The sequence below is a fragment of the Salvelinus sp. IW2-2015 genome, unplaced genomic scaffold (assembly GCF_002910315.2).
Source record: "Salvelinus sp. IW2-2015 unplaced genomic scaffold, ASM291031v2 Un_scaffold467, whole genome shotgun sequence".
In the NCBI taxonomy this organism is placed as follows: Eukaryota; Metazoa; Chordata; class Actinopteri; order Salmoniformes; family Salmonidae; genus Salvelinus; species Salvelinus sp. IW2-2015.
The window spans coordinates 843701-867142 of record NW_019942558.1 but is presented as its reverse complement, the minus strand read 5'-3'; the positions used below and the strand labels follow the sequence as shown (position 1 = coordinate 867142).

Below are 23442 nucleotides of genomic sequence, written 5' to 3'. Positions count from 1 at the left end.
CTGTGGACTTCTTCCGGAACTTCGCAATTATAACTGAAAAACACTGGTGAAAAGTTTGGATGCGACAACAGTTTTAAAAAGGTAAGTTGGGTTGATGTTTGGCTTGAATATGTATCGAAATCATGTATATAATAATATAACATACTAATGAATAACGAAGACAATTGTTATGTTCTGTTAATTACTGATGTCCCTTTAAGAATGGAGCACCCTTGGTCATGCGCAGTGTTGTTCTATGTTATTCTGCTCTAACTGATTCCAGTAAAATGTGAAGGCTCCAGTTCCATTTATTGTATTCAAGTCTTTTCTTATTATATAAATAAGTAATAAGAGCTAAAGACACTACAATGGCGACGAGGATGATTACCTGCAGTGTGCATCCGACGAATGCAGATGGAGCTCGTAGGAAGAGAAGGGAAGATTTTGACCCTGTAGCACAACAGCTACAAGCCATGACGCGAGGGAGAGCTAACGAGAACGAGGCGGCAAGTCAAAGACCCGTGGAGCCTGAGGTAAAGAGAAAATGGCTAGCATCGGGGAAATAGATGTGTTTGATGACACGCAAGAAAACTGGGCAACTTACATTGACGACTGGAACAGTACTTCATTGCAAACGACATTGCGATAAAAAGAGTACCAGCGTTGTTGAGTTTAATTGGCCCAAAAACGTACAGTTTGCTAAGAGATCTTGACTGCCCCTCTGAAGCCCTCAAATAAAACATTCACAGAGATTGTGGAGATATTGCAAAATCACCTATCACTAAACCACTCCTCATCGCGGAACGTTTTTCGTTTCCACAAGAAGATCAGAATGAGGGGGAGGGTGTTAGTAATAAATGTAGCAGAGTTGAAGAAACTGTCTGAACATTGCCAGTTTTGAGAGAAACCTAAATGACACATTAAGGGATAGATTTGTTTGTGGATTGAACATGAACACATTCAAAAACGTGTTGCTCACAGAATCAGATCTCCACGTTTGCAAAGGGCTCGTTGAAATTGCTGTGACTATGGAATCGCGACGAAAGATGTCATTTGAGTTGCAAAGTAAAAGAAATACTGACCTATCACAAACTTCCCTGCACAAGTTTTCGCGCAGCCGACAGCGCCCCGTGTGGCCGATAAATGCAACAGGTGTGACAGAGATCAAATCAAATCAAATTTATTAGTCACATACACATGGTTAGCAGATGTTAATGCGAGTGTAGCGAAATGCTTGTGCTTCTAGTTCCGACAATGCAGTAATAACCAACAAGTAATCTTAACCAACAATTCCACAACTACTACCTATACACACACACAAGTGTAAAGGGATAAAGAATATGTACATAAAGATATATGAATGAGTGGTGTACAGAACGCATGCAAGATGCAGTAGATGGTATAGAGTACGGTAATATACATATGAGATGGTACTATGTAGGGTATGTTAAACATAAAGTGGCATTAGTTTTAAAGTGGCTAGTGTACATGTATTACATAAAGATGGCAAGATGCAGTAGATGATATAGAGTACAGTATATACATATGAGATGTGGTAATGTAGGTATGTAAACATTATATTAAGTGGCATTGTTTAAGTGGCTAGTGGTACATTTTTACATAATTTCCATCAATTCCCATTTTTTTAAAGTGCTGGGTTGAGTCAGTATGTTCGCGCGGCCGCTAAATGTTAGTGGTGGCTGTTTAACAGTCTGATGGCCTTGAAGTAGAAGCTGTTTTTCAGTCTCTCGGTCCTGCTTTGATGCACCTGTACTGACCTGCGCTTCTGGATGATAGCGGGGTGAACAGGCAGTGGCTTGGGTGGTTGTTGTCCTGATGATCTTTATGGCTTCCTTCCTGTGACATCGGGTGGTGTAGGTGTCCCTGGAGGCAGGTAGTTTGCCCCGGTGATGCGTTCTGCAGACCTCACTACCCTCTGGAGAGCCTTACGGTTGTGGGCGAGCAGTTGCCGGTCTTAATCTCTCTTTTTTTTTTGTACAATATTCCATGATGTTTCTATATGATAACAATAGCGTAATATATTTAATATGCCATATACTATTTTTTAACAGTTTCACTAATTAATTTTAATTTACTTAATCATTATGACATACCCCTCACTATTGTCATTGGTTACACTAAATGCACTGTTTGTCTACATAACCTGGTTCAAGTATTCATGACATTACCTTGAGGAAGGCACAGTGTTGCCGAAACATTGGTAAATACCCATTAAATTGCTGGGAGTTTATCAATGGAGTGTGCGACTTTCTTTATTTTGATAGTTTATAGTTTATTCGCCGTTAGTCAGCATCTCCACACAAACAATTTTTCTGGGTGTGCGCCAGCTCATGTTTTTTAATGGTAGGTAACAACACATCCGCCACACTGATCCTCAACACAGGGTGCCCCTCAGGGGTGCGTGCTCAGCCCCCTCCTGTACTCCCTGTTCACTCATGACTGCACGGCCAGGTACGACTCCAACATCATCATTAAGTTTGCCGATGCCACAAGAGTGGTAGGCCTGATCACCAACAAAGACTAGACAGCCTATAAGGAGGAGGTTAGAGACCTGGCTGTGTGGTGCCAGGAAAACAACCTCTCCCTCAAAGTGATCAAGACAAAGGAGATAATTGTGGACTATAGGAAAAGGAAGACCGATCACGCCCCCATTCTCATCGACGGGGCTGTAGTGGAGCAGGTTGAGAGCTTCAAGTTCCTTGGTGTCCACATCACTAACAAACTATCATGGTCTAAGCACACCAAGACAGTCGTGAAGAGGGCACGACAAAACCTATTCCCCCTCAGGAGACTGAAAAGATTTAGCATGGGTCCTCAGATCCTCTAAAGGTTCTACAGCTGCACCATCGAGAGCATCCTGACTGGTTGCATCCCTGCCTGGTATGGCAACTGCTCTGCCTCCGAACGCAAGGCACTACAGAGGGTAGTGTGTACAGCCCAGTACATCACTGGGGCCAAGCTCCCTGCCATGCAAGACCTCTTTACCAGGCGGTGTCAAAGGAAGGCTCCGCCCCACTCTCTGTTATCATCTATGCATAGTCACTTTAATAACTCTACCTACATGTACATATTACCTCAATTACCTCGACTAACCGGTGCCCCAGCACATTGACTCTGTACCGGTACCCCCTGTATATAGGCTAGCTATTGTTATTTAACTTCTGCTCTTTAATTACTTGTTCCTTTTATTTCTTATACTTATTTGTACTTTTTTATAACTGCATTGTTGGTTAGGGGCTTGGAAGTAAGCATTTCACTGTAAGGTAAAATTCGATTTGATTTGATAGACTCATAGCACAGAATGAACGACTGACTGCCCAGTTCAACATCAGTTCACCGCCTCACCTCATACTGTATTGGAGCAGCAGCAGTTGACTGCCCAGTTCAACATCAGTTCACCGTCTCACCTCATACTGTACTGGAGCAGTAGCAACTGACTTGATCGTTGACGCTAATTATCATTTTTGAATCTGAGAGTAAATAGAGCCGACTACACTCTAAAAATGAAGGGTTCAACTGGAGTTGTTCTCAGATCCCCTAAGAGCCGTAGGGTTCTTGGTCAATGAAAAACAGCCCCAAAAGGTTCTTCAAAGAACTTGTTAGAAGGTGGGTTCATCGAGGAACCTCCGTTGTTGCTGGACTTCTTCCGGGAACTTCGCAATTATAACTGAAAACACTGGTGAAAAGTTTGGATGCGACAACAGTTTTAAAAAGGTTAAGTTGGGTTGATGTTTGGCTCTGAATATGTATCGAAATCATGTATATAATAATATAACATACTAATGAATAACGAAGACAATTGTTATGTTCTGTTAATTACTGATGTCCCCTTTAAGAATGGAGCACCCTTGGTCATGCGCAGTGTTGTTCTATGTTATTCTGGCTCTAACTGATTCCAGTAAAATGTGAAGCTCCAGTTCCATTTATTGCATTCAGAGTCTTTCTTATTATATAAATAAGTAATAAGAGCTAAGACACTACAACAATGATGGTTTTCTGTGAATATCTTCCATAACGTTACTATAGCTAATTAACGTAAATATTAGAAAGCCGGGTTTGACCGTCGGCGTTGTATGAGCTACAGTACAGTACCGTTAGCAAGCTAGCTAACGTTATATCCTAACTAGGCAGAACTAGGTTTGGATTATTTCCCATATATTGTATATCGTTTCCATAAAGCCAACATGGCTTTACACTCTCATTAACGTAACTTTCCAATATAGAGCAGTTCTCACTTTTGTGAGAATGAACTAGCTAACGTTAGCTTCGTTGACTGACTAACTAACTAACTAAGGACAGTGACCTGTCCAGACGAGATGTTACAACGAACTGAATCGTCAATGGAGGGCTTCCTCTTTATATAGCCTGCTACAGCATGCAATACTATTAACTCACAAGGGAGCAAAACGTTACATGGACAATACTATCCCATTTTGGAAACGTTACATGTACAACACTATCCCATTTTGGAAACGTTACATGTACAATACTAGCCCATTTTGGAAACGTTACATGTACGCCCCCTTGTGGAGGGTAATTAGTAGTTTAGATGGTAGATGGGATTCAAATGCATAATGGTATTAATACAGTGTCTAGATTACCTCTTTTGTATAAATGCCCTTCAGAATCCAAACACAGTATTGACAAGCAGCAAAATGGTGTGTATAATCTGTCAAGTTAGCCTGATAAAATATTGAGCAATTTGTGTACAAAGATATCTTGAAATGTGATATTAGGCCTGTATGGCAGTACTGTTACTGTATGGCAGTACTGTATTGGCTAGTGCTTTCTCCAATATGTTCTTCTATTTTGCATTCAATTGTATGTCGATGCCATTTATATTTCAATATTTGTTTCGTATATATATATATATATATATATATATATATATATATATATTTTAATGCTTGTAAGACTATTCTTTGACACATTTTCTCTTCCTTTGAAATTCTTATAGGACAGAACATGGACACAATGCAATTGGGATCAAGAAGAAGGTACAAATATGTTGTAGGACAGCTGCATTTGAAGTGTACATTTAACCTACATAGCAGTCAATATAAACTGAAATCTATTAGCATACAAATGTGTGTAAATTATCTTTTCAGATCTTGTCAGAAATGAATCAAGTCCATGGAATGGATATAGACAAAAATATAATTCAAGGACTATCAGAGGTAGAGGCAAGGCAGAGGTGAGGACATCATCCTGCTTTTTTGATAGTCCCTGAAGGACAATACAGAAGAGGTACTTGCTCTTATTCCTTCCCTTTCTCTAATGTATTTTGTAATAAAATTAGCAAGTGTAGTAAGATAATCAAATCAAATGTATTTATATAGCCCTTCTTACATCAGCTGATATCTCAAAGTGCTGTACAGAAACCCAGCCTAAAAACCCAAACAGCAAGCAATGCAGGTGTAGAAGCACGGTGGCTAGGAAAAACTCCCTAGAAAGGCCAAAACCTAGGAAGAAACCTAGAGAGGAACCAGGCTATGAGGGGTGGCCAGTCCTCTTCTGGCTGTGCCGGGTGGAGATTATAACAGAACATGGCCACGATGTTCAAATGTTCATAAATGACCAGAATGGTCAAATAATAATAATCACAGTAGTTGTCGAGGGTGCAGCAAGTCAGTACCTTAGGAGAGTTGGCTTTTCATAGTCAATCATTAAGACATTAAGAGTATCCCAGCAGGTCTGGGACAGGTAGCACGTCCGGTGAACAGGTCAGGGTTCCATAGCCGCAGTCAGAACAGTTGAAACTGGAGCAGCAGCACGGCCAGGTGGACTGGGGATAGCATGGAGTAATCATGCCAGGTAGTCCTGAGGCATGGTCCTAGGGCTCAGGTCCTCCGAGAGAAAGAGAGAATTAGAGAGAGCATACTTAAATTCACACAGGACACCGGATAAGACAGGAGAAGTACTCCAGATATAACAAACTGACCCTAGCCCCCCGACACATAAACTACTGCAGCATAAATACTGGAGGCTGAGACAGGAGGGGTCAGGAGACACTGTGGCCCCATCCGATGATACCCCCGGACAGGCCCAAACAGGAAGGATATAACCCCACCCACTTTGCCAAAGCACTGCCCCCACAGGAATATCTTCAACCACCAACTTACCATCCTGAGACAAGGCCGAGTATAGCCCACAAAGATCTCCGCCACGGCACAACCCATTGCTTTACTTTACTAGGACTGGAGACCACAGCAACGATCCTGCTCTTGCCCTACCTCTTCAATGAGGACCCGAGTGGCCTTTATGTCCGTGACAAGGTATGCCTATGCACAAATTATCTGTTTCTTCATAAACATAGGTGTGCATACTTATATAAAACTACAGCTGAACATTTGTTATGTTCTTTGTTAATTGTATGTGTATTAATATTTTCTTACTTTTGTTGACACAGATTTCAACGCTTTTCACTCTTTTACTGCAAATCCATTTCACCATTAGAGTGAAATCCTGCTGGCCTTTGATGGGGAGAATATCCACGCCCTAGAGGACGTCCCCATGGGACATGGGGCTCTGCTAGTGCTGTATTTTTTATTTTCCCTTCAATTTCCCAAAAATGTCAGAAAAACACTTATGTTGTTAAGTTACTGTGTTCTGGGGATAAGAGAAGTTAGGGTGAAGTTACCAGGGCCGGTCATAAAGATGGCAAACTTCCTAACATAACTAAGTGGATACGATATACACACTAAAGCTGAAAAATCTGTATTTAGCATCAAGTCTACAATATTGTTAGTTTACCTATGATTCATTTTTAATGTATGTTGTTTATATTGTACATCATTATTTATATATTTTTAAATGTCATGAAAAGCACTATACAAAGTAAATGTATTATTTATTATGGTCTGACATGTCTGCAGAAATGTTGCAATTTTGTAATGTGTTTTGTTGGTCAATTGTTTTGTAAATATTAAATCACATTTGTGGTGCCACTAAATTAACAATGAATTATTTAATTCAATATTGTTATTATTATTAAAATGTTTTTTTATAATGGAGGGAGTGTGGACAGGGAATTAAAAAAATTAACCCCAAAAGGTTATTCGTGGGAACCATGTTAAGGGGTTCTTCAAAGAACTTATAGGGGTTCCCACAAAAGGTTCTTGAAATAACTTTTAGGGGTTCCCCCACAGTTTCATTTTGAAGAACCCCTAAAGGATACTCCAGGAACCTTTACTTTTTACAGTGTATATTGATAAAAGTCACCTTGTCCGAGAGACATTTACATAGTTATACACAGCCCAATATGGGATGACTATTTTGGGGCGAAATAGTAAATTTTTACACTATAATAAATGTTTCTGATACCACATCGCCCGTTTTCAAAGGGAGTCGTTGGTTTTTAGGGGCAGTCGCTTTTTAACTTTTTGTCTGAAAGTATTTTCTCAACTGCGATACCAACTCCAGTCAGCAGATGGCGATGTGCGTCTTTCAGGTGATTCTGCCACTGTGACGTATAATCTAGTGGACGGGACGCTTCTTCAACAACAACAGCTAGTCAGACACCTTGGTACCTTGCAAGGCAAAACAGTCGAAACATTGAAGTTCTTTGTACTGTGTCGATGTATAGCCACTGTGTAATCACCAGAATTATATCGTATCTACTTTTCATTTCATATTTAAGTTGTTGTTAGTCAGTTAACTTAGTTGGCTTGATAAATTATCCTAGCACTACGCTAATGTTAGCTAGCTATTATCCCCGACCATGAGCTCACTAAACTTCACCCCTCCTGCTAAAGAAGCGGCGGTCTGCTGGACTGAGAAAGAAGCTCTGGGGCTGAACGTTTTCGTGAAAGAGGAGGCTGTCACAGTAAAACAAGAAGTAGAGGGTGAGGCTGTTACCGTGAAAGAAGAAGAGAAAGACGTTACAGTGAAAGAAGAGGAAGACACGTTCAGAGTGAAAGATGAGAAGGATGTTACAGTAAAAGAGGAGAAAGAGGAGGCGGCAGTTTTTGAAGTGAAGGAGGAGGAGACAGAAGGTCAGATTAACACCAGTAAATACAAATGTTTAATAACGGGGCACAAACTCTGCAGTGGTTGAACTGATGTACACAAACGTGGTTTTAAAGCAGCTATGGTTTTAGTTTTTTATACATTTTAAAGTGAAAAATCAGAGTCTGATGTAATTCCGTTACTCTGGAATTGCCCAGCTCCTAACTATACTGAACAAAAATATAAACGCAACATGCAATAATTTAAAAGATTTTACTGAGTTACAGTTCATAGAAGTCAATTGAAATTAATTCATTAGGCCCTAATCTATGGATTTCAAGACTGGGCAGGTGGCTGCCAGGCCCAGCCAATCGGAATGAGTTTTTCCCAAAATAAGGGCTTTATTACAGACAGAAATATTCCTCAGCCCCCTCCTTCCCTTCTCAGACAATTCTGCATGAATCATGGGACCAACTCTTTCCATGTTGCGTTTATATTTTCGTTCAGTATATTAACTTAGGAACACATGTCAGCGTAGAGCCCTGAACAACAACAGCAGCAGCAAGCAGCACTCACACGATATTCTCCACACACCCCACAGGGCAGACATCCCTATTATTCGCAAAAGGAAGCGACGCAGAGGAAGAAGAGCCGGATGCCTCGTCCGGACCCACAGAAGGCAACTAGGAAAGCTGCCGTTACCGTAAATATTACTCGCCAACGTGCAATCATTGGACAATAAACTAGACGAGCTACGATCACGAATATCCTACCAACGGGACATCAAAAACTGTAATATCCTATGTTTCACTGAATCGTGGCTGAATGACYACATGGATATTCAGCTAGCGGGATACACGCTGCACCGGCAGGATAGAACAGCACACTCCGGTAAGACCAGGGGGGGCGGTCTGTGCGTATTTGTAAACAACAGCTGGTGCACGAAATCTAAGGAAGTCTGTAGATTTTGCTCGCCTGAAGTAGAGTATATTATGATAAATTGCAGGCCACTACTTGCCTAAAGAGTTCTCAGCTATACTTTTTGTGGCTGTTTATTTACCACCAAAGACAGATGCCGGCACTAAGACCGAACTCAGCCAGCTGTATAAGGAAATAAGCAAACAGGAAACCACTCACCCAGAGGCGGCGCTCCTAGTGGCCGGAGACTTTAATGCAGGGAAACTTAAATCAGTTCTACCAAATCTCTATCAACATGTTAAATGTGCAACCAGAGGGAAAAAAAATTCTAGATCACCTGTACTCCACACACAGAGATGCGTACAGAGCTCTCCCTCGCCCTCCATTTGGTAAATCCGACCACAACTCTATCCTCCTGATTCCTGCTTACAAGCAAAAATTAAAGCAGGAAGCACCAGTGACTCGGTCTATTAAAAAAAAAATGGTCAGATGAAGCAGATGCTAAACTACAGGACTGTTTTGCTTTCACAGACTGGAACATGTTCCGGGATTCTTCCGATGACATTGAGGAATACACCACATCAGTCACTGGCTTTATCAATAAGTGCATTGAGGACGTCGTCCCCACAGTGACTGTACGTACATACCCCAACCAGAAGCCATGGATTACAGGCAACATTCGCACTGAGCTAAAGGGTAGAGCTGCCGCTTTAAAGGTGCGGGACTCTAACTCGGAAGCTTACAAGAAATCCAGCTATGCTCTGCGACGAACCATCAAACAGGCAAAGCGTCAAAACAGGGCTAAGATTGAATCATACTACACCGGCTCCGATGCTCGTCAGATGTGGCAGGGCTTGCAAACTATTACAGACTACAAAGGGAAGCACAGCCGCGAGCTGCCCAGTGACACGATCCTACCAGATGAGCTAAATCACTTCTATGCTCGCTTCGAGGCAAGCAACACTGAGGCATGCATGAGAGCATCAGCTGTTCCGGACGACTGTGTGATCACGCTCTCCGTAGCCGACGTGAGTAAGACCTTTAAACAGGTCAACATTCACAAGGCTGTGGGGCCAGATGGATTACCAGGACGTGTGCTCCGGGCATGTGCTGACCAACTGGCAGGTGGCTTCACTGACATTTTCAACATGTCCCTGATTGAGTCTGTAATACCAACATGCTTCAAGCAGACCACCATAGTCCCTGTGCCCAAGAACACTAAGGCAACCTGCCTAAATGACTACAGACCCGTGGCACGCACGTCCATAGCCATGAAGTGCTTTGAGAGGCTGGTAATGGCTCACATCAACACCATTATCCCAGAAACCCTAGACCCACTTCAATTTGCATACCGCCCAAACAGATCCACAGATGATGCAATCTCTATTGTACTCCACACTGCCCTTTCCCACCTGGACAAAAGGAACACCTATGTGAGAATGCTATTCATTGACTACAGCTRAGCGTTCAACACCATAGTACCCTCAAAGCTCATCACTAAGCTAAGGAACCTGGGACTAAAAACCTCCCTCTGCAACTGGATCCTGAACTTCCTGACGGGCCGCCCCCAGGTGGTGAGGGTAGGTAGTAACACATCTGCCACGCTGATCCTCAACACTGGAGCTCCCCAGGGGTGCGTGCTCAGTCCCCCCCTGTACTCCCTGTTCACCCACGACTGCATGGCCAGGCATGACTCCAACACCATCATTAAGTTTGCTGACGACACAACAGTGGTAGGCCTGATCACCGACAACGACGAGACAGCCTATAGGGAGGAGGTCAGAGACCTGGCCGGTTGGTGCCAGAATAACAACATATCCCTCAATGTAACCAAGACTAAGGAGATGATTGTGGACTACAGGAAAAGGAGCACCGAGCACGTCCCCATTCTCATCGACGGGGCTGTAGTGGAGCAGGTTGAGAGCTTCAAATTCCTTGTTGTCCACATCAACAACAAACTAGAATGGTCCAAACACACCAAGACAGTCGTGAAGAGGGCACGACAAAGCCTATTCCCCCTCAGGAAACTAAAAAGATTTGGCATGGGTCCTGAGATCCTCAAAAGGTTCTACAGCTGCAACATTGAGAGCATCTTGACCGGTTGCATCACTGCCTGGTACGGCAATTGCTCGTCCCCTGACCGCAAGGCACTTCAGAAGGTAGTGCGTATGGCCCAGTACATCACTGGGGCAAAGCTACCTGCCATCCAGTACCTCTATACCAGGCGGTGTCAGAGGAAGGCCCTGAAAATTGTCAAAGACCCTAGCCACCCCAGTCATAGACTGTTCTCTCTACTACCGCATGGCAAGCGGTACCGGAGTGCCAAGTCTAGGACAAAAAGGTTTCTCAACAGTTTTTACCCCCAGGCCATAAGACTCCTGAACAGGTAACCAAATGGTTACCCGGACTATTTGCATTGTGTGCCCCCCCACCCCTCTTTTACGCTGCTGCTACTCTCTGTTTATCTTATATGCATAGTCACTTTAACTATACATGCATGTACATACTGCCTCAATTGGCCCGACCAACCAGTGCTCCCGCACATTGGCTAACCGGGCTATCTGCATTGTGTCCCACCACCCGCCAACCCCTCCTTTTACGCTACTGCTACTCTCTGTTCATCATATATGCATAGTCACTTTAACCATACCCACATGTACATACTACCTCAATAAGCCTGACTAACCGGTGTCTGTATATAGCCTTGCTACTCTTATTTTCAAATATCTTTTTACTGTTGTTTTATTTCTTTACTTACCTACACACACACACATACTTTTTTTTCTCCTCACTATTGGTTAGAGCCTGTAAGTAAGCATTTCACTGTAAGGTCTGTTGTATTCGGCGCACGTGACAAATAAACTTTGATTTGATTTGAATTATAATAATAAGGCAGCATTTTATCTGGCAGGACAGTGTGGTGTGTAGTGATGTGTTATGGAGGCACTTTGTTGATTCTTGATGTTTACTTGTACAGCTGTTCATCATTACTATTGTACCTAAATGAGTTATTTTAACACATTGGTTAAAAGACTCGGGTCACAAAAATGTAATTACATTGAGCAATATACCACATTACTTCTTACTTCAATTTCTTGTTTTACCAACATTGCCAAGCTGCTCATTCGTTTTCTTGTTGTGATTTTTGGTGTAATCATTCATGGCAAAAAAATATTGGGGCTGGTAAAAGATCAGAGTGGAGTGTATTTTCTTTAATTTGCCTGCTACAGTGGCTGGTATATTCTTTCATCTGCCTGCTACAGTGGCTGGTATATTCTTTCATCTGCCTGCTACAGTGGCTGGTATTATCTTCATCTGCCTGTTACACTGGCTAGTGACCAAAATCAAAATAAAACAAGACTTAGAAGACATTTGTCAAAGTTTGTAAAAACATTAAACATTCACTATATTGACTGTCTGACTTTGACGTTCACACAGGAGAGAGGCAGGACTATCGTGGATCCTCTGGGGAGCCTCAACAACATCATGATGCTGACGAGGCAGAGAAGAGTCTCTCCACATCAGGACACCTCAAGAAACACCATCAGAGACCCACAGGAAAGAAACCTCACTGCTGCTCTGACTGTGGAAACATTGCAAATCTTCATCAGAACTTAAACAACACCAGAGAATTCACACAGGAGAGAAGCCTTATAGCTGTGATCAGTGTGGCAAGAGTTTTACTCAGTCAACCAACCTGGTATCACACCAGAGAACACACACAGGAGAGAAGCCTTATAGCTGTGATCAGTGTGGCAAGGGTTTTACTCAGTCAACCAACCTGGTATCACACCAGAGAACACACACAGGAGAGCAGCCATATAGCTGTGAGCAATGTGGGAAAAACTTTTCTCGGAGAGAACACCTTAAAGAGCACCAGAGAAACACAACAGGAGAGAAACCTTATAGTTGTGATCAATGTGGGAAAAGCTTTTCTCAGATAGAACACCTTAAAGGACACCAGAGAACACACACAGGAGAGAAGCCTTATAGCTGTGATGTATGTGCGGATAGTTTTACTACATCAAGCCAGCTGGTATACACCAGCGAGTACACACAGGAGAGAAACCTTATAGCTGTAATCAGTGTGGGAAGAGTTTTACTAGTCAAACAGCCTGAAATCACACCAGAGAACACACACAGGAGAGAAACCTTATAGCTGTGATCAATGTGGGAAAAGCTTTTCTCGGATAGAACACCTTAAAGAGCACCAGAGAACAACACAGGAGAGAAGCCTTATAGCTGTATTCAGTGTGGGAAGAGTTTTACTCAGTCAAACAGCCTGAATAGACACCAGAGAACACACACAGCATAGGAATCTTATAGCTGTAATCAGTGTGGGAAGAGTTTTACTCAGTCAAACAGCCTGGTATCACCAGAGAGCACACACAGGAGACAAACCTTACCACTGCTCTGACTGGGAAGAGCTTTGCTTCCCTAAGAAACCTGACACAACACCAGAGAACACACACAGGAGAGAAGCTTTATAGCTGTGATCAATGTGACAAGAGATACTCTCATTCAAGTGGTCTGATTAAACATCAGAAAATACATGCTGGAGATCCACAGAGTCTAGAATAATCTCCAACACCAGACCTGGGTAGTAGAACACAGAGTGTGGAATGATCTCCAACACCAGACATGGGTAGTAGAACACAGAGTGTGGAATGACCTCCAACACCAGACCTCTATACATCAAATCACATTTTATTTGTCACATACACTTGTTTAGCAGATGTTATTTTGGGAGTAGTGAAATGCTTGTGTTTCTAGCTCCAACAGTCCAGTATTATCTAACAAGTAATATCTAACAATACACACAATCTAAAGGAATGGAATTAAGAATATATAAATATTTGGACGAGTGATGTCAGAGCGACATAGACTGATACAGTAGAATAGAATACAGTATATACATATGAGATGATTAATACATAGACTAAGATACAGTAGAATAGAATAGAATACAGTATATACATATGAGGTGAGTAATACATAGACTAAGATACAGTAGAATAGGATAGAATACAGTATATACATATGAGATGAGTAATGCATAAACTAAGATACAGTAGAATAGGATAGAATACAGTATATACATATGAGATAAGTAATGCAAAATATGTAAACATTATTAAAGTGGCCGGTGTTTCCAAGTCTGTGTATAGGCAGCAGCCTCTAATGTGCTAGTGATGGCTATTTAACAGTATTTCACGGTCTGATGGCCTTGAGATAGAAGCTGTTTTTCAGTCTCTCTGTCCCAGCTTTGATGCACCTGTTCTGACCACGCCTTCTGGATGATAACGGGGTGAACAGGCAGTGGCTCGGGTGGTTGATGTCCTTGATGATCTTTTTTGCCTTCCTGTGAAATCGGGTGCTGTAGATGTCCTGGAGGGCAGGTAGTTTGCCCCAGGTGATGCATTGGGCAGACCGCATCATCGGGGGGTTGCAGCTGCAGGCTGTATCAGTTGCCGTACCAGGCGGTGATACAGCCTGACAGGATGCTCTCAATTGCGCATCTGTAAAAGTTTGTGAGGATTTTAGGTACCAAGCCAAATTTCTTCAGCCTCCTGAGGTTGAAGAGTTGCTGTTGCGCCTTCTTCACCACGTTTCTGTGTGGGTGGACCATTTCAGTTTGTCAGTGATGTGTACGACGAGAAACTTGTAACTTTCCACCTTCTCCACTGCGTCCCATCGATGTGGATAGGGGGGTGCTCCCTCTGCTGTTTCCTGAAGTCCACGATCATCTCCTTTGTTTTGTTGACGTTGGGCGAGAGGTTATTTTCCTGGCACCACACTCCCAGGGCCCTCACCTCCGCCCTGTGGGTTGTCTCATCATTGCTGGTAATCAGGCCTACTACTGTTGTGTCGTCTGCAAACTTGATGATTGAGGCGTGCGTGGCCATGCAGTCATGGGTGAACAGGAAGTACAGGAGGGAGCTGAGAACCAATCCTTGTGGGTATCAGCGACGTGGAGGTGTTTTTTCCTACCTTCACCACCTGGGGGTGGCCCGTCAGGAAGTCCAGGACCCAGTTACACAGGGCGGGGTTCAGACCCAGGGCCTCAAGCTTAATGAAGAGCTTGGAGGGTACTATGGTGTTGAATGCTGAGCTGTAGTCAATGAACAGCATTCTTACATAGGTATTCCTCTTGTCCAGATGGGATAGGGCAGTGCGATAGTGATTCTATCGTCTGTGGATCTATTGAGGCGGTAAGCAAATTGAAGTGGGTCTAGGGTATCGGGTAAGGTAGAGGTGAAATGATCCTTGACCAGTCTCTCAAAGCACTTCATGATGACGGAAGTGAGTGCTATAGGGCGATAGTCATTTAGTTCAGTTACCTTTGCTTTCCGGGCTCCAGAGTGGCGCAACAGTTTAAGGCACTGCATCTCAGTGCAAGATTTGTTACTACAGTCCCTGGTTTGAATCCAGGCTGAATCACATCTGGCTGTGATTGGGAGCCCCATAGGGCGGCGCACAATTGGCCCAGCATCGTCCGGTTTTGGCCGTCATTGTAAATAAGAATTTGTTCTTAACTGACTTGCCTAGTTAAATTAGGGTTAAAAAAATAATCATATTGGGTACAGGAACAATGGTGCGCATCTTGAAGCATGTGGGGACAGTAGACTGGGATAGGGAGAGATTGAATATGTCCGTAATATGTCTCAAAGCGAAGGGTCTGAATACTTATGTAAACAAGGTATTTCTGTTTTTTATTTGTAATACATTTCTGATAAGGTCTAAAAACCTGCTTTCGCTTTGTCATTATGGGGTATTCTGTGTCGATTGATGAGGAACATTTTCTATTTACAAAAAAAAACAAAAAAAGGTCAATTTTACATTTTTGCCTTGACATTTGATTGAAGTTATGATGTAAGCTAAGCAATAGACAACTGCCAACATGTTCTATTTAATCCATTTTAGAATAAACGTAACAAAATGTGGGGGGAAAATCAAGGGGTCTTAATACTTTCCGAATGCGCTGTAAACTAAAGTAAAAAAAAAAGTGAATTAAATACATTTAAAATTAACTTTATCTATTCGGCTCGTCAGTACCTCTTCAACGGAGGGCTCTAGGATGATGACTGATATGTCTAGAATCAGACGACGTAGAGAACAAGCTACCCCTTGTTTTCTCCGTTCCGTTTCCAAAAAGTGACTTAAAATATGTATTTGAGAATGGTCTATCTGCTGACCGCAGACTGGGGGGCACGGCATGTAGTGATGATTTACTACACACCGGGCCCCCCAATAGTGCCATGCGAGAGTTGGGTTGGCTACACCAAAGATTATGGATATACTGACAAGATGTCTCTCTGCTCTAACAGTTGGAGTTGTTGTCCACAAAGCGGCACTGCGGGTTCTCTTGCCCCCGCATACCCTTTCTTTGGATTGGTGGATACTTCTTATTATTGTAATCTATTTTTTATGAGGGTTGTTGACGTCAACCGCCTGTATTCAATGGAGAGTAGAGGTCGACCGATTATGATTTTTCAACGCCGATACCGATTATTGGAGGACCAAAAAAATCCGATGCCGATTAAAAAATATATATATATATTTGTAATAATGACAATTACAACAATACTGAATGAACACTTATTTTAACTTAATATAATACATAAATAAAAGCAATTTAGCCTCAAATAAATAATGAAACATGTTCAATTTGGTTTGAATAATGCAAAAACAAAGTGTTGGAGAAGAATGTAAAAGTGCAATATGTGCTATGTAAGAAAGCTAACGTTTAAGTTCCTTGCTCAGAACATGAGAACATATGAAAGCTGGTGGTTCCTTTTAACATGAGTCAAAAAATATTCCCAGGTAAGAAGTTTTAGGTTGTAGTTATTATAGGAATTATAGGACTATTTCTCTCTATACCATTTGTATTTCATATACCTTTGACTATTGGATGTTCTTATAGGCACTTTAGTATTGCCAGTGTAACAGTATAGCTTCCATCCCTCTCCTCGCTCCTACCTGGGCTCGAACCAGGAACACATCGACAACAGCCACCCTCGAAGCAGCGTTACCCATGCAGAGCAAGGGGAACAACTACTCCAAGTCTCAGAGCGAGTGATGTTTGAAACGCTATAGCGCGCACCCCGCTAACTAGCTAGCCATTTCAACATCGGTTACACCAGCCTAATCTCGGGAGTTGATAGGCTTGAAGTCATAAACAGCGCAAGGCTTGATAGGCTTGAAGCATTGCGAAGAGCTGCTGGCGAAGCGCACGAAAGTGCTGTTTGATAGAATGCTTACGAGCCTGCAGCTGCCTACCATCGCTCAGTCAGACTGCTCTATCAAATCATAGACTTAATTATAACATAATAACACACAGAAATACGAGCCTTAGGTCATTAAAATGGTCAAATCCGGAAACTATCATCTCGAAAACAAAACGTTTATTCTTTTAGTGAAATACGGAACCTTCCGTTTTAATCTAACGGGTGGCATCCATAAAGTTCACTGCTGCGCGGAAATGGTATGGGAAAGTGTTTTTTCAACATCCCATTGTGACATTCCCCGGCAAGAAAGACAAAAAATGTCTCTCAACGGAGGAGTACTCTCAACCACATACATTATGAAACTACTATTATCATGTCGCATTATAAATAGTCTGTCACTAGTTAGACTGAAATACACTTCTTGGCTTTGGCAAAGGACCAAACACAAGTCCACCAGAACCCTGCTGAAGGTTTGTGCAAAAGCAGGGAATAGGCTGCAAAGGTGCCAACCGGTACAGCTTTGGTTGGTTTTACCTGTCCGGCGTGGCAAACGGCCACAAGGATTTACAGGTGAGCCAGCAACATTCCTGCTTTCCAGACGTCTTGTTGACCCCAAGATGGCCTTTGCCATACTACATCGTGAGCCACAACATCCTGGTTTCAGATGGTCTTGTTGACGCCCCAAGATGTCGCATTAACTACCATCGTGAGCCACAAACATCCTGTTATTTCAGACGTCTTGTTGACCCCCAGATGGCCTGCCATACTACCATTCGTGAGCCACAACATCCTGTTTCAGGACGTCTTTGTTGAACCCCAAGATGCCTGCCATACTACCATCGTGAGCCAACTCAGTATCTCTTGTCGAAAGCATAACTGGAACAACAATTTGATATAAACTGGGCTAATCATCTTGCCAGAAGTGGCGAGAGAACACCATTTCCTCATTAGAAGGCATTTCCTCATTAGATACAACATCTCTTTCAAAAATTACCAACATAAACTTCATCAAACTCCCTCCTCTGGATGTATATTCTCAGCAAAAAGAGGAGAGGGTGAAACCTCTTTACTCTGTTCATCAATCAGCTGCTTCCTAGAAACATCTTTACTCTGTTCATCAATCAGGCTGCTTCCTAGAAACATCTTTACTCTGTTCATCAATCGCTGCTTCCTAGAAACATCTTTACTCTGTTCAGCAACCACTGCTTCCTAGAAACATCTTTACTCTGTCATCATCTGCTGCTTCCTAGAAACATCTTTACTCTGTTCATCAATCAGCTGCTTCCTAGAAAAATTCTTTTACTCTGTTCATCAATCGGCTGCTTCCTAGAAAAATCTTTACTCTGTTCATCAATCGGCTGCTTCCTAGACATCCAAGTGTCAACTGTAGGGATCATCTCTTCATTCAGAGGTTCTACAAACTCTCACCTTTGGGGTTTTCAAAGGAGAGGTCAACTCAGGAGGTTTCCCGAAATCAGGATCACCCATAAACGTCTCAGACAGATTGACCATGGTGAGGTCGCTGACATCCTCAACACTAGACTTGCCCCCGGCGACTTTCTTAGACATAGCACGTGTAACGGCACATGCTGGGAACACTGTAGGGTACTTTTCTGATAACCCATCAGGTTCCTCAATTCTGGGTTCCTTACAAACGACAGGATTTGGCACAACCTTCCCTCCAGCCAAATCATTTCCTAATATTAATGAGACCCCCTTCACCGGTAGGCTAGGCCTCACTCCAACGACAACGGAATGAGACATAAGATCAGATTCGAGTTCCACATTATAAAAAGGAACTTCCATGCAACCGATCTCCACGCCTTGTACTAACACACTGTAACCAGTTGTTGAAGTGTCAAAGGCAAAACACTCTCCAACATGAAGGGCTTCCCCAGTATAGTACAGTAGAAACACCCTCCAACGAGAAGGGCTTCCCCAGTATAGTACTGTAGAAACACCCTCCAACATGAAGTGCTTCCCCGGTATAGTACTGTAGAAACACCCTCAAACTTGAAGGGCTTCCCCAATTCACTTCTGGGCCACATCCTGACTGATGGCAGCCAATTCTTGTATAATCAATGCCTGGAGTTTGTCAGAATTTGTAGGTTTTTGTTTGTCCACCCGCCTCTTGAGGATTGACCACAAGTTCTCAATGGGATTAAGGTCTCAATATCATCATCAAGTTTATTTTATATAGCCCTTCGTACATCAGCTAATATCTCGAAGTGCTGTACAGAAACCCAGCCTAAAACCCCAAACAGCAATCAATGCAGGTGTAGAAGCACGGTGGCTAGGAAAAACTCCCTAGAAAGGCCAAAACCTAGAGAGGAACCAGGCTATGAGGGGTGGCCAGTCCTCTTCTGGCTGTTCCGGGTGGAGATTATAACAGAACATGGCCAKGATGTTCAAATGTTCATAAATGACCAGCATGGTCAAATAACAATCAGGAGTAAATGTCAGTTGGCTTTTCATAGCCGAGCATTAAGAGTATCTCTACCGCTCCTGCGGTCTCTAGAGAGTTGAAAACAGCAGGTCTGGGACAGGTAGCACGTCCGGTTGACAGGTCAGGGTTCCATAGTGGCAGGCAGAACAGTTGAAACTGGAACAGCAGCAAGGCCAGGTGGACTGGGGACAGCAAGGAGTCATCATGCCCGGTAGTCCTGACGCATGGTCCTAGGGCTCAGGTCCTCCGAGAGAGAGAAAGAAAGAGAGAAGGAGAGAATTAGAGAGAGCATACTTAAATTCACACAGAACACCAGATAAGACAGGAGAAGTACTCCAGATATAACCAACTGACCCTAGCCCCCCGACACAAACTACTGCAGCATAAATACTGGAGGCTGAGACAGGAGGGGTCAGGAGACACTGTGGCCCCATCCAATGATACCCCCGGACAGGGCCAAACAGGAAGGATATAACCCCACCCACTTTGCCAAAGCACAGCCCCCGCACCACTAGAGGGATATCTTCAACCACCAACTTACAATCCTGAGACAAGGCCGAGTATAGCCCACAAAGATCTCCACCACAGCACAAACCAAGGGGGGGCGCCAACCCTATCAAGACTGCCAAAATGTGCCTAATATGTTTATTAATAACTTTTCATGTTCAAAATGTATGCACTCTCCTCAAACAATAGCATGGTATTCTTTCACTGTAATAGCTACTGTAAATTGGACAGTGCAGTTAGATTAACAAGAAATTAAGCTTTCTGCCATTATCAGATATGTCAATGTCCTGGGAAATAGTCTTGTTACTTACAACCTCATGCTAATCGCATTAACCTACGTTAGCTCAACTGTACCGTGGTTTGGTGAGGCATGGAATAATAAAAACATGTATCTTTTGTCAGGCTGTATGTTTGAAATATGAGTAGGTGATTTGAGACATGCTTCTTCAGTAGTGGCATTAACAGGGTGGCAGGTAGCCTAGTGGTTAGAGCGTTGGACCAGTAACCGAAAGGTTGCTGGATCGAATCCCGGAGCTGACAAGGTAAAAATCGGTCGTTCTGAGCAAGGCCGTGGACGTCGATTAAGGCAACCCACCCCACACCTCTCTGATTTAGAGGGGTTGGGTTAATTACGGAAGACGCATTGAGTTGAACAACTGACTTCCCTGAAGACAATTAAGAAATAGTGTTCGAATTTTGTCAAGAAATACTGGAGTGACGTAAGATTATTAATAAAATTGATTATGGGCCAATTTATTATTCAGCGTCCATGTGTATAGGCTGCAAGTACGTTGGAATTAAGTTGTTTTAAAGTCACTAGCTTTAAAGTCACTAAATTACATATTTTCAACTAAAACCGAACGTATATTGGTCAACAACATTTTGCTATTTTGGTAGGATAGCCCCAATGTCAAAACACAGTTTTAACGTGTCCAAATCAATAACCAATATGCAGAAACAGTTTGTGATATATTGAAAACCTAAACATAAAATGTGCAATTAACACAAACATCTGCCACAATAATCATATTACTTGTATTTTTTAAACAAGCACCTTATAAACTGCACAAGCACCAGAAACACTGTTGTTTTGACAAGTAGCAATAAATCACTGATTTCGATTAGGGGAAATCAGGTTGTACGTGATGTTGAAACAAACACAACTAAAAAAAACACGTGGAAATTGGAGATACCGGTTACCTCACTGGTTAGAGGACAACCTCTTGCAGAAGACAGTCCGCTACATTTTGGAGAGATGGAACACTTATTTGTCATCGCTCATCAATATCATGTTGAAATCAATTGCCGAAAGGGAGGAGATGAGGTTGCACGTCCTGTTAAAACGAACAGCTCAAAAACCACACGGAATCTGGAAATAATGTGTACAACACTGGTTAGAAGACAACTTGTAGAAAACAGCGGTAAGTGCAACACAACTCTTTTTTTTGTTTGTCACTTTTTGTTAGACCACATAAATACTACTCTTCAATTCAGAGCCTGGATTTTCCGCTTGAGGCTAATATCCATATCATGCTGAAATCAGGGGGCAAACAGGGGGCAAACGTTTAGGGTTCTACATTGTGACATCATTAAAATACTGCTACTACAATGTTAAAACATTCTACATTGTGAGATTTTATTTCATTGATATCATGAAACAACTCCTTCCTGAAACAACATCAAATGATGTCAATTAACCTATCAGAAGCTTCTAAAGCCATGGCATAATTTTCTGGAATTTTCCAAGCTGTTTAAAGGCACAGGCAACTTCGTGTATGTAAACTTCTGACCCACTGGAATTGTGATACAGTGAAATAATCTGTCTGTAAACAATTGTTGGAAAAATTACTTGGGTCGTGCACAAAGTAGATGTCCTAACCGACTGGCCAAAACTATAGTTTGTTAACAAGAACAAGTGTATATAATGGACAGACTAGGTCTATACTGCTCCTACATGATGCAACAACACAGTGCATTATGAAAGAATTCAAACCCCTTCACTTTTTCCAAATTTTGTTACGTTACAGCCTTATTCTAAAATTGATTAAAAAAATACTCAATCTACACACAATACCGTATAATGACAAACCAAAAACCCGTTTTTAGATTTTTTTGCTAATTTATTAAAATAAACTGACATCTACATAAGTATTCAGACGTTTACTACGTACTTTGTTGAAACACCTTTGGCAGCGATTACATCCTCGAGTCTTCTGGAGTATGACGCTACAAGCTTGGCACACCTGTATTTGGGGAGTTTCTCCCATTCTTCGCTGCAGATCCTCTCAAGCCTTGTCAGGTTGGATGGGGAGRGTCGCTGCACAGCTATTTTCAGGTCTCCGATCGGGTTCAAGTCCGGGCTCTGGCTGGGCCACTCAAGGTTATGCTACTTCTCCCAAAGCAACTCCTGCATTGTCTTGGCTGTGAGCTTAGGGTCATTGTCCCTTTGGTAGGTGAACCTCCACCCCAGTCTGAGGTCCTGAGCTCTCTGTAGCAGGTTTTCATCAAGGATCTCTCTGCACTCTGTTCATCTTTCCCTCGATCCTGACTAGTCTCCCAGTCCCTGCCTCTGAAAAACATCCCCACAGCATGATGCTGCCACCACCATGCTTTACGCGAGGCGAGCCGCTTGGCAGTCAGGCCAAAGAGTTCAATCTTGGTTTCATCAGACCACAGAATCTTGTTTCTCATGGTCTGAGAATCTTTAGGTGCCTTTTGGCAAACTCCAAGTGGGCTGACATGTGCCTTTTACTGAGGAGTGGCTTCCGTCTGGCCATTCTACAATAAAGGCCTGATTGGTGGAGTGCTGCAGAGATGATTGTCCTTCTGGAAGGTTCTCCCATCTCCACAGAGGAACTCTGAACTCTGTCAGAGTGAATATCGGATTCTTGGTCACCTCCCTGACCAAGGTCCATCTCCCCCGATTGCTCAGTTTGGCCGGGCGGCCAGCTCTAGGAAGAGTCTTGGTGGTTCCAAACTTCTTCCATTTAAGAATGACGGTGGCCACTGTGTTCTTGGGGACCTTCAATTCTGCAGACATTTTTTGGTACCCTTCCCCAGATCTGTGCCTCGACACAATCCTGTCTCTGAGCTCTACGGACAATTTCTTTGACCTCATTGCTTGGTGTTTGCTCTGACGTGCATTGCCAACTGTGGGACCTTATATAGACAGGTATAATCCTAAACAATATGGTTTCATGTGGCACAAAACAAAAACACAAATTCTCAGTAAAAAATATAAGTCAGAATACAGCCTTTCTATTCTCTCATGTGATTTCAGGTTCTCTGACTGGGAAAATGTCCTTCCATACAGAGAGAGAGCAGTGATAGGGCTTTTTCAGTGTGTATTCTCTCATGCTCCTTCAGGCTCCTTAACCAGATAAAACTCTTTCCACA

At 42.7% G+C, this 23442-nt stretch overlaps 1 protein-coding gene, 2 long non-coding RNA genes and 1 pseudogene across 4 annotated transcripts in view; 3 read left to right on the top strand and 1 right to left on the bottom strand.

Moving 5' to 3' along the window:
• LOC139023919 (uncharacterized) overlaps positions 1 to 7907 on the bottom strand; it is a 37900-nt gene extending 29993 nt beyond the window's left edge. Inside the window, exon 1 of the long non-coding RNA XR_011475152.1 lies at positions 7825 to 7907. This is a non-coding gene — a long non-coding RNA (uncharacterized lncRNA). The remainder of the gene's footprint in view (positions 1 to 7824) is intronic.
• The window catches only part of LOC112068380 (zinc finger protein OZF-like), an 82206-nt gene that overhangs the window by 30059 nt on the left and 28705 nt on the right, over positions 1 to 23442 (top strand). The window lies entirely within an intron of this gene.
• On the top strand, positions 462 to 5617 carry LOC112068374 (uncharacterized). Its single transcript, XR_002893557.2, has 3 exons — positions 462 to 512; positions 4958 to 4997; positions 5109 to 5617. It is a non-coding gene; the product is annotated as an uncharacterized lncRNA (long non-coding RNA).
• LOC112068381 (zinc finger protein 180-like) overlaps positions 12458 to 23442 on the top strand; it is a 30098-nt pseudogene continuing 19113 nt past the window's right edge.